The following is a 13,772-nucleotide window of genomic DNA, read 5'->3' as shown; positions in this document are numbered from 1 at the left end:
TAGAGTACCCTAAAAGAGGAGGCACTGGCCTAAGATCATACAACTCATGTACCAATTAGTGTTTTGGGTTCCATCTCCAAGACCACATTGTTTCAATGTGACTAATAGTTGAAATTAATTAACAAGTTATACAAATTTTACTAAACTGGCAGTCTCCAGGGGTAGGGGAAATAACCATTAAAATAAAGCACTTGAGTCTTTAGCCACTGATCACTTTTCATTTCCCAGTCTATGATCCAAACTTCAGCTAAGGACTCAGATCTGTGGGAGGAAGCAAATGACTACAATGTTTTCTTGACCTTGGAAATATTACAATTGACTTTGTAAAAATTATTAGCCTAGAAAAGCTTATTGACAAGAAATTCCAGCTAGTATTTCTGCTGAATTATAATATAATTTTCACTTGGGAGCTTAATGTTAGGACAGGGTCTTGTCTATTTTTTTATGTGATAAGACCTCAGATTTTCTAGATGCATAATATTTGTCTTCTAAGAATAAACTGTAATTTGTAATTCCAATTGTGAGAAATATTCTAGTAACTGTTATATGGAATTCCTGTGTCTCAATGCATACTTAGTAGTTTTTTTTTCATTAAGCATCCCCAACACCAAAAATAGAATGGAAAAAACTATTTATCATCAGAAAAACCAGTGTCAGAAAAACTGCTGTTCAATTTCTAAAAGATGGAAAATAGTCTTAAATGTTTTGACAGAGAACAAAATTCACAAACAAATGGAGAATTTGTGAATAACAACAAAATTTGGAGAAATGTTACAACCCAAAAATGTTCACCAGCTGCTTAGAAATCAAAGTTCTGGTGTTTTTTTGTGGATCATTTAGTTCCACAATACAATGATTGCAAAAATCAATAGCAAATGGGGGTCTAAAAAAGAGCTAATCTATTAGTTAGGGTAGACCAAAGTTACACTAAGTGAAAGATTCCAAAATGTATCACATTGAAATAGTTTTTCTTCACAAAGCCTAAAGCCACATGGTGACTCAGGGATCCAGGGTTCTTCATATTGTTATTCCTTAGAGCCTGGAGCTCCATCATCTGCCTTCGTATGACCCAAAATAAACAAGAATCTGGAAACTTTGCACACAATCACTCAGCCTTACCCTGGACAGAGCACATTTTTCTTCTCATATCCCACTGCATTGCTTGACTACATCCAGTGGCAAAAGGGACTAGTAGATGCAAGAAAAGTAAGTGACCACATCCTAGCAACCGCTGTTCACTAAGATGTGGAGAAACAGATTCTAGTGACCAAAAGTCATCTCTGCCAAAGATAGCAAAAGGTGTGTACTATTTAACAATAACTGCCAGAATCTGAAAGAAAATCCTATTTCCATGATATGACAGAGATTATGAATCATTCCCCAAATTAATGCTGCTTCTTTTTCTGTTGTATTGAGATCCCTAAGTTTTAACCAAACACATAGTCTCCCAGAATAGACACATTTCCCAACCTCCCTTATAATTAGCTACTCTCCTGTCACAAAGTTCTGACCAAATGGAGGAGTATGGAAGCAGAGTCTGCTATTTATGAGTCACACTCTACAGGAAATGGGACTACTATCTCCTTCCCATTAATTTCCCTTCCTCCTGATTGGAATGTAGGAAGCCATCTGGGACTATCTGATGAGGACAACAGCCTCGGTATTATTGAGCAAAAAGATTCAAGGGGCCCAGATTCTGAAAACATCCAGCCTATTTATGCCCAGACAGTTAAATGAGAGAGAAATACACTTCTATCTTGTTTAAGCCACTGGTTTTTATAAATCTCCATTATAGATGCCAAACCTATAACTGATACATATGGCTAACAATATGGAATTCTGTTCATCTTCAATTCAACATTTAAAATGTCATAAAAAGGGAAAGAAAGAAAGGAACTTGGCCAAGGATAGAAAATATAAATGTATTGATTCCAGGCATACAACATGATATGAACTAGATATTAATGGTCTTTTTCATTAAATGTATAGCTACTGAAGGTGACATAATAAAAAATAATCACCATCTCTTCTCAGAGGAAAATGCATCATTATGCTCATGAAAAAATGCTCCATGATTTATTTAAACAATTGCCTGAAAATGTTCTGGAGGGTTTCTCTGTATTCCCCTGGAAATATAATGTGATGACATTTGCCAAAAGAGGATGACTCACCTCATCAAACCAACAGAGACTTTAGATACCACTCACAGTGACTGCCCACTACTCAGTCAGCAACAGATACTTGTGCACATGCCACACAGGTTAACTAAGAGGTAGTATATTACTCCCAACCAAAACAGCATACCTCTGATTTTGCATTTGGGATTGTTGAAAGAGATGACATAGTGTGGTGTTGTTCTTTAGGGCCAAGACGAAGAGTAGTGACAACAGATGAGAGGATTTCCAGTGATGGCTATGAAAGTACAAAAAGAAGGGCCAAAGTTATTAAGCTCAGATAGAAAATCAGAGGATGGAAGCAATGGCCAAATGAGAAATTCCCTCAGCTTTTGACACAGGGGTGAGAGTGTGTGTGTGTGTGTGTGTGTGTGTGTGTGTGTGTGTGTGTGTGTAAATGTGCACACACATTCTTTCAACTAAAGCAGCTTGAAAAAACTACTACACAACTGCCATTATGCCTTAGTCCATTTGTTCTGCTATAACAGAACACCAGAGACTGAGAAATTTATAAAAAACAGAAACTTAACTGCTCATGTTTCTGGAGACCAAGTAATTCAAGATTAAGATATTGGCAGGTCTACTCTCTGGTTCCCAGATACTTCTTACAGCTGTATTCTCTGGAAAAGAGGAAGGTTGTGTTCTCACATGACAGAAAGTGGAAGGGCAAGAGGGAACAAATTCTCTCCATCAAGCCCTCAAGAAGGGCATCTCATCTCATTGATGAGGGAGAATAGCCTAATCACCTCTTAAAGGCCCTAGCTCCTGAAGCTATAATTATATATACATATATATATAATTATATGATAATGATGTTGTGAATATATATGTGTGTATGTGAATCTATATGGTTTGAATGTGTCATACACACACACGTATGTATGTGTATATATATGCAGGAAGAACTATAATACAATCACTGGACAAAGTCCATGAATTTCCTAGTGGCCAGACTTCCAGTAATATGAAGGAGCCACACAGGCATGCATGTTTAAGCTTTTCCGGAGCCTCCTTAGTTAATACATTGATAGAAAAATACAAATTATACAGTTGAGAATATTTTTGAAATAATTCTGTTCCTAGCATAGAACAGGCCACCTTAAGACAGTCCATGTCTGAAGGTGATAGACTCGTTGCCAATCTCTGATTCTGCAGGGACAAACATCTCTTTATCAGCTCCTCTACTCTTAGAAGCTATTATTATCACATGCCCCTTCTCTTTGGGGTTACCAAGAAGTTATTGGTGATCACAAACCCTCTTTATATAAATATGTTCCTGACCAATTAATTTTTTCTTTGTAATGGGCTAAGCAAATTGATTCTGTCACGTGCAAAAAGAGGAATATGTTTCCATGTCTTAACTAATAAAATTCTTGTATAGTGGATCTTAAACAAGTGTTGTTCTTGGGCTCTGGAGTCAGGCGAAAGTGGATTGAAATCCCAACACAACAAGAGTCAGGACTTTTGTGCCTGCTATTTTATATACAAATTAACTCACTGAATCCTCAAAGTGGTCCTGTACAATAGGTTCTACTGTATCTCATTGTTCAGACACAACTTGAACCTGTTTCCAGCCCCTGAGCTAAATTGTTGTTTCTCAGCTCTATTGCTTATAAGACACATATCTCTGAATTCTTAGCTTCCTTGTAAAAATGAGGGTGATCATGGAATCATTTCATAATATTGTTGAGAAATTTTTTATTTTTGCAGTGCTGGAATCAAACCCAGGACCTTGCACATGCTAGGCAAGTGCTCTACCACTGAGAAACATCCTCAACCTGAGAGAACTTAATAAATTAATCCTTACAAAAATTCTAAGAGCAACTCTAGGCATACAGAAAGTATCCAATAAACATCAGCTAAAATATCTATGTCCACATATAAATATTCATACTGAATCCCACTTGAACATTTAACTATAATTGAAAATAATAATAATGATGATGATGATAATAATAATAGAAGGGACATCAGTAAAGTAGAGCAAGCAGATCAGGCTGAAGAACAAGGGAAAGGAAAAGGAAGATACTGGGGAAATGAGAGTAATCAAATTATGTTAGGTGCATGTATGATTATGGCATAGCGAATCCCATATTATGTATAATTATAATCCACCAATAAAAAATTTTTGAGAAAAAGAAAAAAATACCAGTTTATGCAAACCAATACATTTGGTTCTTATTGTTCATCAACTCATTGCTGAATATTCATTGAAGTGATATAGGTCAATGTTGTTGTCAAAGCTGGGTCATGTCATGCATATAAGGTATGTCTGAAAAGAGATCAAGATAGTACATGCTTCTAAGGAATTATTATTGATTGTAGGAATGATTATGGTGTTGTGATTCTAAGAAAATGTTCTCTTCTTGTGATGTATATGAAGTACATTGAGTAAAATGATACAATATACTTTAAACTCCTCCAGTATTCAACCAAAAGAAAGAAAATGGATGAAATAAATACAGCAAAATGTTAGCTTATGGGAACATGAGTGTTTATTGTACAGTGTATATTTAAATTTTTTCAATAAAAAATTAAAATAGTAAAAAAGAACACCATGTAACATTTTGTAGACCCATTTCCTTTAAACTCTCTTCAGTAGAATGCCATGTTTGTTTTAGACCAGGGATCTCTGCAGAGAAGCCTTAGGGAGAGGGGTGGAAGGAAGCAGCACAGAGTTCTTGGCTCTTTGCCCACCTTCAAAGTCACTCCCCTTTGGCTTCTTCTCCGTAATGAATAGTTATAGAAGACTGTGTTTGTGGGGAAGGAGGGATAGGAATTGCACACCTGTGGGGAAGGAGGGATTTGCTTGGTTTTCCCTTTTGCACTTTCAGATCATGAGCTCTCCTGTCTCCCTAAAGCCCACACTTCTGATCTTGTGATATCAAATTACATCACACAATACCTTCAATTTTACTGTCACCTATTATTTCCAATTCATTCCCTCTGATTTCTGGAAGACTTCAGATCCTGGTTTACTGTCAATGTCAGCTTCCTGTCTTAATTTCTAGTAATTCCAACACATGCTCAAATAATCTTTCTCACCCTGATCTCTCAATTTCTAGAGTCCTTTCCTTTAATGAATTTTTAATTTACCCTATCTAAGATGCTCCTTGCTGAAGTCAAAGCCAGCTGACTCCACACAAGCTGGTTTCTTGAATCACCCTCTCTAAACACTGCCTGCTCTCACCTTTCCAACACCCACATCCCAACCTGGACTGATGCTACTGGATGTCTTGCCTTTTCCAGTGAGCTTCATGATCTCGATGTCTTCACTCTCCTCTTCTTTGCCTAAGTTCTCGGGGAAGTTATTTTAATATATATCTTAGATATGCCTGCAACTCTGTTATCTTTCCCTAATTTTGATGTTTTGTTTTGTTTTTGTTTTTGTTTGTAAAACCACCCCAGTTAAATACAAATCTGTGTCTACTCAATCCCTGCATCCACAGAGCAAGCTGGAGAAACACATGCAATGTGCTGACCAGCACCCCTACATTCTGGAACACATGCCTCAAGAAGGGCCTTCAGGCCATAGGACTCTACATCCTCCTGAAGCATACTCTCTTCACACTCCCAGGAAACTGTTCCTGGCTTTTATCTTACTCCTCAGTCTTTGGATGGCTCCTGCCTACTCACACTCAGATCACAACCTTGCTTTCAATTTCACTGAGAAAATTCAATCAAGCTAAGAAAATGAAAAAAAAAAAAAACCTCAAGAGACTCTGTATTGGATTAAAGAACATCCCCCTCAAATTTCACATTTACCCAGACCTATGAGTATGTCTTTGTTGGAAAAGGGTGTTTGAAGATGTAAGTTAAAATTCTATGTTATGGTGGCCCTGAAATCCAATATGACTGATATCCTAACAAGAAGAAATGAGATAGAGCAAGAGAGGACACACAAAGAGAAGAATACCAGTTGAAAAAGAAAGTAGAGGTGGAATGACGTATCTGCAAACCAAGAACTGCCAGAAACCACCAGAGGCTGAGAAGGAGGCACAGAACACTCTCTCCTAGAGCCTCCAGAAGGAACCAACCCTGAAGACCCCATGATATCAGACTTCGGGTCTCCTGGACTATGAGAGAATAAATTCTCATTGCTTTCAGCTGCTAGTTGGTGGTACTGTTATACAGCAGCAGGAATCTCATATGGTCCTCACTCACATGACCATCCATAAGCATCTGCATCCACAAACATTCCCTTCCATTCAGCACAGACTCTCCAGACTTGTAGTTGAGGCCAACTCTTCTTCTTGTCAACTGGATCCTATCTCCTGTCATTTAGGATTATCACTTCTTTCTCACTACCACTATTTTAAAATCTTTGTTGGATGATTCTCAATAGCATATAAACAGATTGTTATTTCTCTCATCTTAAAGTAATGAAATAATCATATAATGAAATAATGAAAACACAATATGCATTGACCGCTCTTTTCCCACAAGCCACCACCACTTTTTTCACTCCTCTTTGAAGGAAAACTAAAAATTTCCTCTTAAGTTATCTCTCAAAATCACTTCCATTACACTTTTGCAGTATATGAAACTACTCTTGCCAAGGCCACCAATGATCTTGACCTGCTTCATCCAATGACCCATTCTCAGGCTTTGTCTTACTGGACCATTAAGCAGCATCTGACACAGATATGACTTTTCTTTAACAACTCTCTCTTCACTTAGGTTTTAGGACTATATACCCTCATTTTCCTCCAACACTGAGTCTTCTTTAATGGTTCCTTCTAAATCCAACCCCATAAGTGTGGAATAGCAGAATAAATAGTCTTAGCTCCCTTTCCTCCCTGCCCATATGCCAATAACTACCAAATTTATCTCTGTAGCCTAGACTCCTATTGACGACCTATTTCTTATCTCCACTAGACAATACACACATACTACATTCTCATGTCTAACTGAGCTGTAGGCCTCTTTGCCCAAAACAAGTTCCACCTGCAGCCTTTCCCATATTCAAGAAGGCAACTTCCTCTTTCCCATTACTGAAAAGCAAGAAGTGAGCATTACATATACTGCTTCTCTCACGTTCCACCTTCAATACTTCAAGAGTATACATTTTTCAAATACCATGTAGGGTGAACCTCTGCTTCTGGCTGGTTTCTGTCAATGTCATAACATACCTAGTTAACTACTTAATCAGAGTACTTTTAGACTATAATATAAACAGTACTTGCATTCTCAAAATACTGTTCTTCCAGTAATTTTTCTATAAGAAAATGTTACATATTCAATGCACCGAACATTCCTACTTTGTTTTCTTAAAGTATCAAATGTTGTACTGACAAGGAAAATAGTCCTATGTGTTATGAGTCAGAACAATGAAATAATTGTAAACTGATGCAAGCAATAATTTTGTGTTCCTCATCATGTTGTTGATTATAACTCCTGTTTTCTGTATTCTCCTTAGAAATTTCACTTTGGATTAAATATTGCTGACACCAAATGAGCCCATCCATCCATTTTTCTTTAGAGTGAAAAGAAAAATCTATATCTAAGGCTAAAATGGATAAAAGTTTATACTAACAGGTGACTGTTGCCTATGTAACATTGAAATCTAATGTTACATTGATCCACAGAGAAACAATGCATCCATCTATAATTCTCCCTATGTATTATTCTATCTTTGTTCAAAATATCAGAGATGAATCCCAATCTCAAAATTAAACACATTTTCTATATGAAATACAATCCAGAGTCTTCTGAAAGTACCTGACATGTCTGAACATGCCAATGCCACATTCATTTTTTCCCCCTCAAGTACTGATTCTTACCCCCACTTTTCCCTAGTCCCTAACGTCATAATTCACAGAGTTTACAATTTGTTATGATCTGGATATGAGGTATCCCCTAAAATGGTCATATGATAAGCAGTGCAGGTATGCCAGAGGTGAAATTATTAGATTATGAGAGATGCAACATAATCAGTGGATTAATCCATTTGATAATAAATAGTTTGCACTACTAGGCGTCACTTTAACAGGTGGGGTATGGGGTATAGATCACTGGGGAATCCCTTATGGATTATATTTGTCCCTGATTCTTTGCATTCAGTCACTCTTTCTCTCTCCCTCTCTTCTTGCCACCATAAGCCCAGTAGATATCATTCACCACACCTTTCTGCCATGATGTGCTACCTCTGCTGGGGCCCAGAGCAATGCAGCCAGATGGACTGAAACTCTAAAACTTTACACCCAAAATAAACTTTTCCTTCTCCAAGTTGTCCTTGTGAAGTATTCTGGTCTCAGTGACAAAAAGCTGACTAACACACAATTCAATAGGAGATACGCATTCAACCAATGTCTGTTGACTGATGAACAAGAGGACCAGGTTGTCTGAGCTGAAATGAGTATAACGAGGGTGACTGCAGGCTGAGACCATGATTGTGGAGTGTCAGTGCTCGTGCATGCTCATTACCAGATAGCTCTCAACACTCTCTACTCTTTTAGGTGTTTTCTCCCAATTATACAAAGACCAAGCATTACAAGAAGAGGTCTGCTACAAGAGTGAACAATATTGATGGGATTTAATGAAGTGACACCAAGTTTATTGATACCAAACTTTTCTTGTATCTGTAGCCAAATTTCCTCAAGTCTCCTTTATTTAGTATTGCAGAGGCATTCGGTGAGGTAAAAAAGGAAAGCTGTCAAGGTGACTCATGGACTAGGGAGAGGTACCTAACCATACAATTTTAGAACGCTATATGTAGCTCCTATCCAACGAGGGAAATCATCCCACCTCTTCCATAAGCAAGTCTTCTTGGATGACCCAGACTTTCCACAATGGGGATAGTCAGCACCATGGAACATGGAGCTCATTTACATAGCATCTTGTGCTTCTCACTGCTTTCTCTGTAAAGTTTTGCCTTCCACACTAGGCAGAATACCCCCAAAAAGAGAGATCTTAATTTTTACCATTCATATTCAAAAACATATTAAATACTTCACAACTACTTAAAAATAATTTGAAAATTGTTTGATTTCCATTAGAATGGCCTTTCATATAACCTATTTTAGTACATACTATTCATACTCTAAACTGGCCATAATGTCTTGTGCCCAAAAGCAAAGATTCTTGGATTCATCTCATAACTACAACATGTTAACTCATTACATTAATAATTATCATACTCTACTGGGCAGATTGTACCAGATCCTGGAATGTAATCAATTAATATTGAGCACTGAGTGTTATTAGTATGTGTTCTTGCTAATCAGGACTACATTCTCCCATCTGAGGCCAACCTGTGAGTATTTTCTTAAATCTTTCTCTAACTGCCTTCCAAACTGGAAATGCTACATTTGAAACACATTACAAACAATGCAAAATTGGTTGTGTCCAAAAGAGCTCATTAATTTTGCTTTTTTCGTTAAAAAGAAAAACTCTTGAAATTTAAAATAATATAATAACTTACTAGTTAATCTTTGAGAGCTAGATAATGCACTTATTTATTTTTTAAAAGTTATCGATTTACTATATGAATCTCTATAGAAAAACCTTTCTAGAAAAACTTAGAATATTTCCTAGGGCATCACGATTCATAGTTAGGGATTCTGATTTCGGGTTTGTTTGTTGTTTCTTTCTTTCAAAGCCCAAAACCTTCTGGCACCCAAAACTGGCAGAATGGTCTATCCATGTAAAGCCTTCTATCAGATTACCAGGACCGTGTGATGTCTCTCATAAAGCTGGATAACATTTATAGCAGTTTGTATCCAGTACAAAGCTTCTCATAAATAAATAGGGCTAGAGGCATGTTTGGATGGCAGAGGGCAGCCTCCTGTTCCATTCTCACTGAAAGGTGGCCCTGGTTTAGTATAGATATGGTTTACTGGCAGAAAAAAAACAAGTAGCAAAAATAAAAACCCACTCTGTTATCTCGTTAAGTGGTGGGATGTTCAGATGCTCCGACATGAAGCATGAAGCTCAAGGAAACATTTTTAGCTTAATCTTGAAGGCAAGTGATTTACTTTGTTGTGTTTCAAGGCTTTTTTTTTTTTTCTTTTTTGAATAGCGAACAGCTTGTTTGCTGGGAATCACTGAGACAAAAAAACATCTTGTCCAAAAGACACTAAGAAGAGGAAGAACAGAGATGAAAGGAAAGAGAAACGGAAGGAGAGACTGTCACACAAAGCAAGAACAATCCGATGAGCACAGACACTACTAAGCAGTTAGAAGCAGGAAGGAAAGAACTTCCTCCAAGGAAAATTACTAGCAGTTTTTCTGGTAGAGATATGAGGCAGATGAAAGTGAAACTCAGAAATTGCCAGACTTTTGAGACACAAAGGAGGGCTCCATTGGAAGAGGTGGCTCCTGGGGGACACAAGAAATGGGCACTCTGTGACTGAGAAACCGTCACTGGGGAAGAGGCACAGAATAAATTTATCCCATGCTTGTCTGTAGCACTAAGTACACACTTTCCCTAAGCCCTTCCATTGAAAAGCAAGAGTTCTTGGGGCTGAGGATGTGGCTCAAGTGGTAGCGCACTTGCCTAGCATCCATGAGGCACTGGGTTCAATTCTCAGCACGACATAAAAATAAATAAAGATATTGTGTCCACCTAAAAAACTAACTAAATAAAGATCCACCAATAACTAATAAAATATATATTTGAAAAAAGAAAAGCAAGAGTTCTCTTTCCCTACCACTGAACCAGAAGCAGGCGCTTAACCTTTTATGTTTTGAAACCCAAAGGAAAGAGTAAACTCAAAAGGAGACTTCCATTCCAGGGTTCAGACTTCAAATTAACTTTACTATATTAGAAAGACAAACAGGCAGGTGCAATTCTAAATGTGCCCTTCTGTTAGTCATTTAAAGAAGAGTGAGCACATTCTATTATCCCGAATGGCTTTCCTTGTTCTTTTTCCAGGAAGAACACACAGAAAACCCATTTAAAAGTCAACCCTGACTACTGAAAAATATCAAACAAAAAGATCTGAGAAAGTGTATAGATGGCAGTCCTCATCTCCATGATTTTTAACTTTCCAACACTATTTATGACAAAAATAAGTTTCTATACCATCCTTAAAATATGTTTGATGCAATACATCCTTAAGATATGTCAAGTCTATAAATCAGAGTTGGGAATTTCAGAAACATCAAATGGGATAGTAATGTCACAAACTGCACATATAAGCACAATTTGACTTACATATATTGCCCATCAAGTAATGTCCCACCATGGTAATCTTTCATGGAAATCAAAGCAAAGTAAAGGCTTGATTTTAGCAGTTGAATCACTTAAGTGTCTGCTAGACATTATTACAATTATTTCTACTATTTGTAACAGACAAATTATAGGCAAATCTCCAGGTCAAAGCAGTCAGGGAGCTCCATGATAAAGCTCCAAACTCTCTTCCCCACTTTATCTCCTACCAATCCACCCCAATCCTTGTTCCTTCTTTCTCCATTTCATGCAACACTCACACACACACACAAAGTATCCTTATAATCCTGAAATTCCAGGGCTGTTAAATCATTACATATAGTTGATTTTAGAACCATGTCAAATGAGCCAAAGTAATCAACTTGCTATAATCGACCCATTTAAAGACCAAAAAGCAATCACAACATCCCAAGATGATGATATTCTCTCACAACATCCCAAGATGATGATATTCTCTTACTATCCTGTAGTTTTCTGCTTCTCAAATTCACACACACACATGCACAATCATCCAACTACTATAATTAAAATAAAGCTTTCTAAATAGTAACACTTGGAAGCTATATCTAATTTTTTAATCAAAGAAAAAAATGAAAGTCTGTCATTACAAGAGAACTTAAGTTTACAGATAAATTCTTTTCTTCTTTCACTTTCCTGTCTCCTTCTCTCCATCCTTCCTTCCCTTCTTCCATTTTTGTATTTTTACCTTCTATCTATAAGCCCAGAAATTTTGAAAATTCAACTGATGGAAAATATAATAGAAATTTCTATTTAGACCTCTCAGCCAGGTTATTTTCAGCATCTTTCCACTTTTCTTCTCAGTTTTCAAGAGTTCAGGAAACATTTTTGATAGAGTTGTAAATGAATCTTATCAATAGCAGCTTGTCTGTACAACCAACAACTTTGTTGTGCTGAATGATCCCCTTGGTTTGGGTCAAACCCAACTCAAAGTTACTATCCTTAATACACATAGCAATGTTATGTCACACTTCTCTAAATTGCCTTTCTCTGCCTTGCTTGGGATTTCCTTCCCTAAAAGACTGCTGTGTTTACAGGCCATGTGTATTTTATAGAGAAGACTACTTCTTCAAAAAGTGAAAATTTCATTTTCCTTTTCCTCATTATTCTAGCACTTTTAAAAGAATATACAAATGCTGAGTTTTCTCAGGGCTAATGTCACATAAGACATAAAAAGTATACACTCGGAGCAGTTTCATGGTTCAAGCAGAGATGACTACACTGACGTGCCTGACAGAAACATCTAGATAGACACTGACAGCCTAAGGTATTTTACAGTCTTTAAAATAAAAAAAAACAGTTGTGAACACAGGTGTATTCTAAAGTTTTAAGTAAAAATGACATGATCAGTGACTAAAATAACTTACTTTTTCAATTAGCTTAGTCTACACTGATAGAGCACCCATTTGTCTATTCACTTGACATGTAATCTCTGACCTCTCTCCTGTGATGGGCATCATTCTAGAAAATACATAACAATGAAGAAATGAGCACAATGCATGCCTTCAAGTAAGGTATATATTTTTTTAATATTTATTTTTCAGTTTTCGGCGGACACAACATCTTTGTTCGTATGTGGTGCTGAGGATCAAACACGGGCCACACGCATGCCAGGTGAGCACACTACCGCTTGAGCCACATCCCCAGCCCCAGTAAGGTTTATTTTTGTGTGGGAGAGAGATGAAATGATTCCCATAAATTTTTATAGATACAGCCCATTTTGCCATGATTCTTTTTTTGAAGTAACAAGTTTGGTCCAACAGTAATTGATTCACTAGGGAAAATATAAGCATACAGAGCATAAGGCAAATTTGTTTTGCTTATGTGCAGTATAATCTGTAAGAAATGCTAGGTTCACAGAAGAGTATTCCTAGCTTTGCTGGGTCAAGTAAGAAAAGGCAAACACTTACCAGATCGTAGTGTTTGCCTTTTCTTACTTGACCCAGCAAAGCTAGGAATAGGTAAGTAGCTTCTCCTGAGAGTGAGAAGCTACACTCACCAGGGCTAATGTCACTTCTTTTCTTCTGATTTCAAATGATCTCCTTCCATCTTGGTACAATAATAAAGACCTCAAATCCCACTCCCAAAAGCAAAGTTCAGATTTTTGTCAAGGTAAATTTCCACATTTATAGTAGCACTCACAGGTCTTACTCATTTGCCACATATAAAAGTGTGCTAGCATTTTACTAGGCTTCTCTCTTTTATTTTAACATGTTACTGATAAAGGTTTGAGTTTTGTTCCTTGACCCCATTCTCCCTATAAGCCTCTCAGTGTTTACTGGATGACTTTACATAGTGCATTAGGGCATAACTGACCACGGTCATGAGTATCACATAGTAAGAATGCTAAAGAACAGGAAAAAAACACACACATTAGGGAAGTTCTTTATCAAAATAAAAACCTAAAG

The 13,772-nt window shown here is 37.0% G+C and overlaps 1 long non-coding RNA gene across 2 annotated transcripts in view; it reads right to left on the bottom strand.

Annotated features, from left to right (window-relative positions):
• Positions 1 to 13,772, bottom strand: part of LOC110598836 (uncharacterized) — a 171,824-nt gene that overhangs the window by 131,865 nt on the left and 26,187 nt on the right. Inside the window, exon 3 of one of the 2 annotated variants that reach the window (XR_013423999.1) lies at positions 2,305 to 2,412. The exons of the other annotated variant lie outside the window; for it this stretch is intronic. This is a non-coding gene — a long non-coding RNA (uncharacterized LOC110598836). Of the gene's footprint in view, positions 1 to 2,304; positions 2,413 to 13,772 lie in introns of those variants that run through there. 2 annotated transcript variants of the gene reach the window in all.

The sequence above is a fragment of the Ictidomys tridecemlineatus genome, chromosome 7 (assembly GCF_052094955.1).
Source record: "Ictidomys tridecemlineatus isolate mIctTri1 chromosome 7, mIctTri1.hap1, whole genome shotgun sequence".
Lineage (NCBI taxonomy): Eukaryota > Metazoa > Chordata > Mammalia > Rodentia > Sciuridae > Ictidomys > Ictidomys tridecemlineatus.
This window is presented reverse-complemented; position numbering and strand designations above follow the sequence as displayed.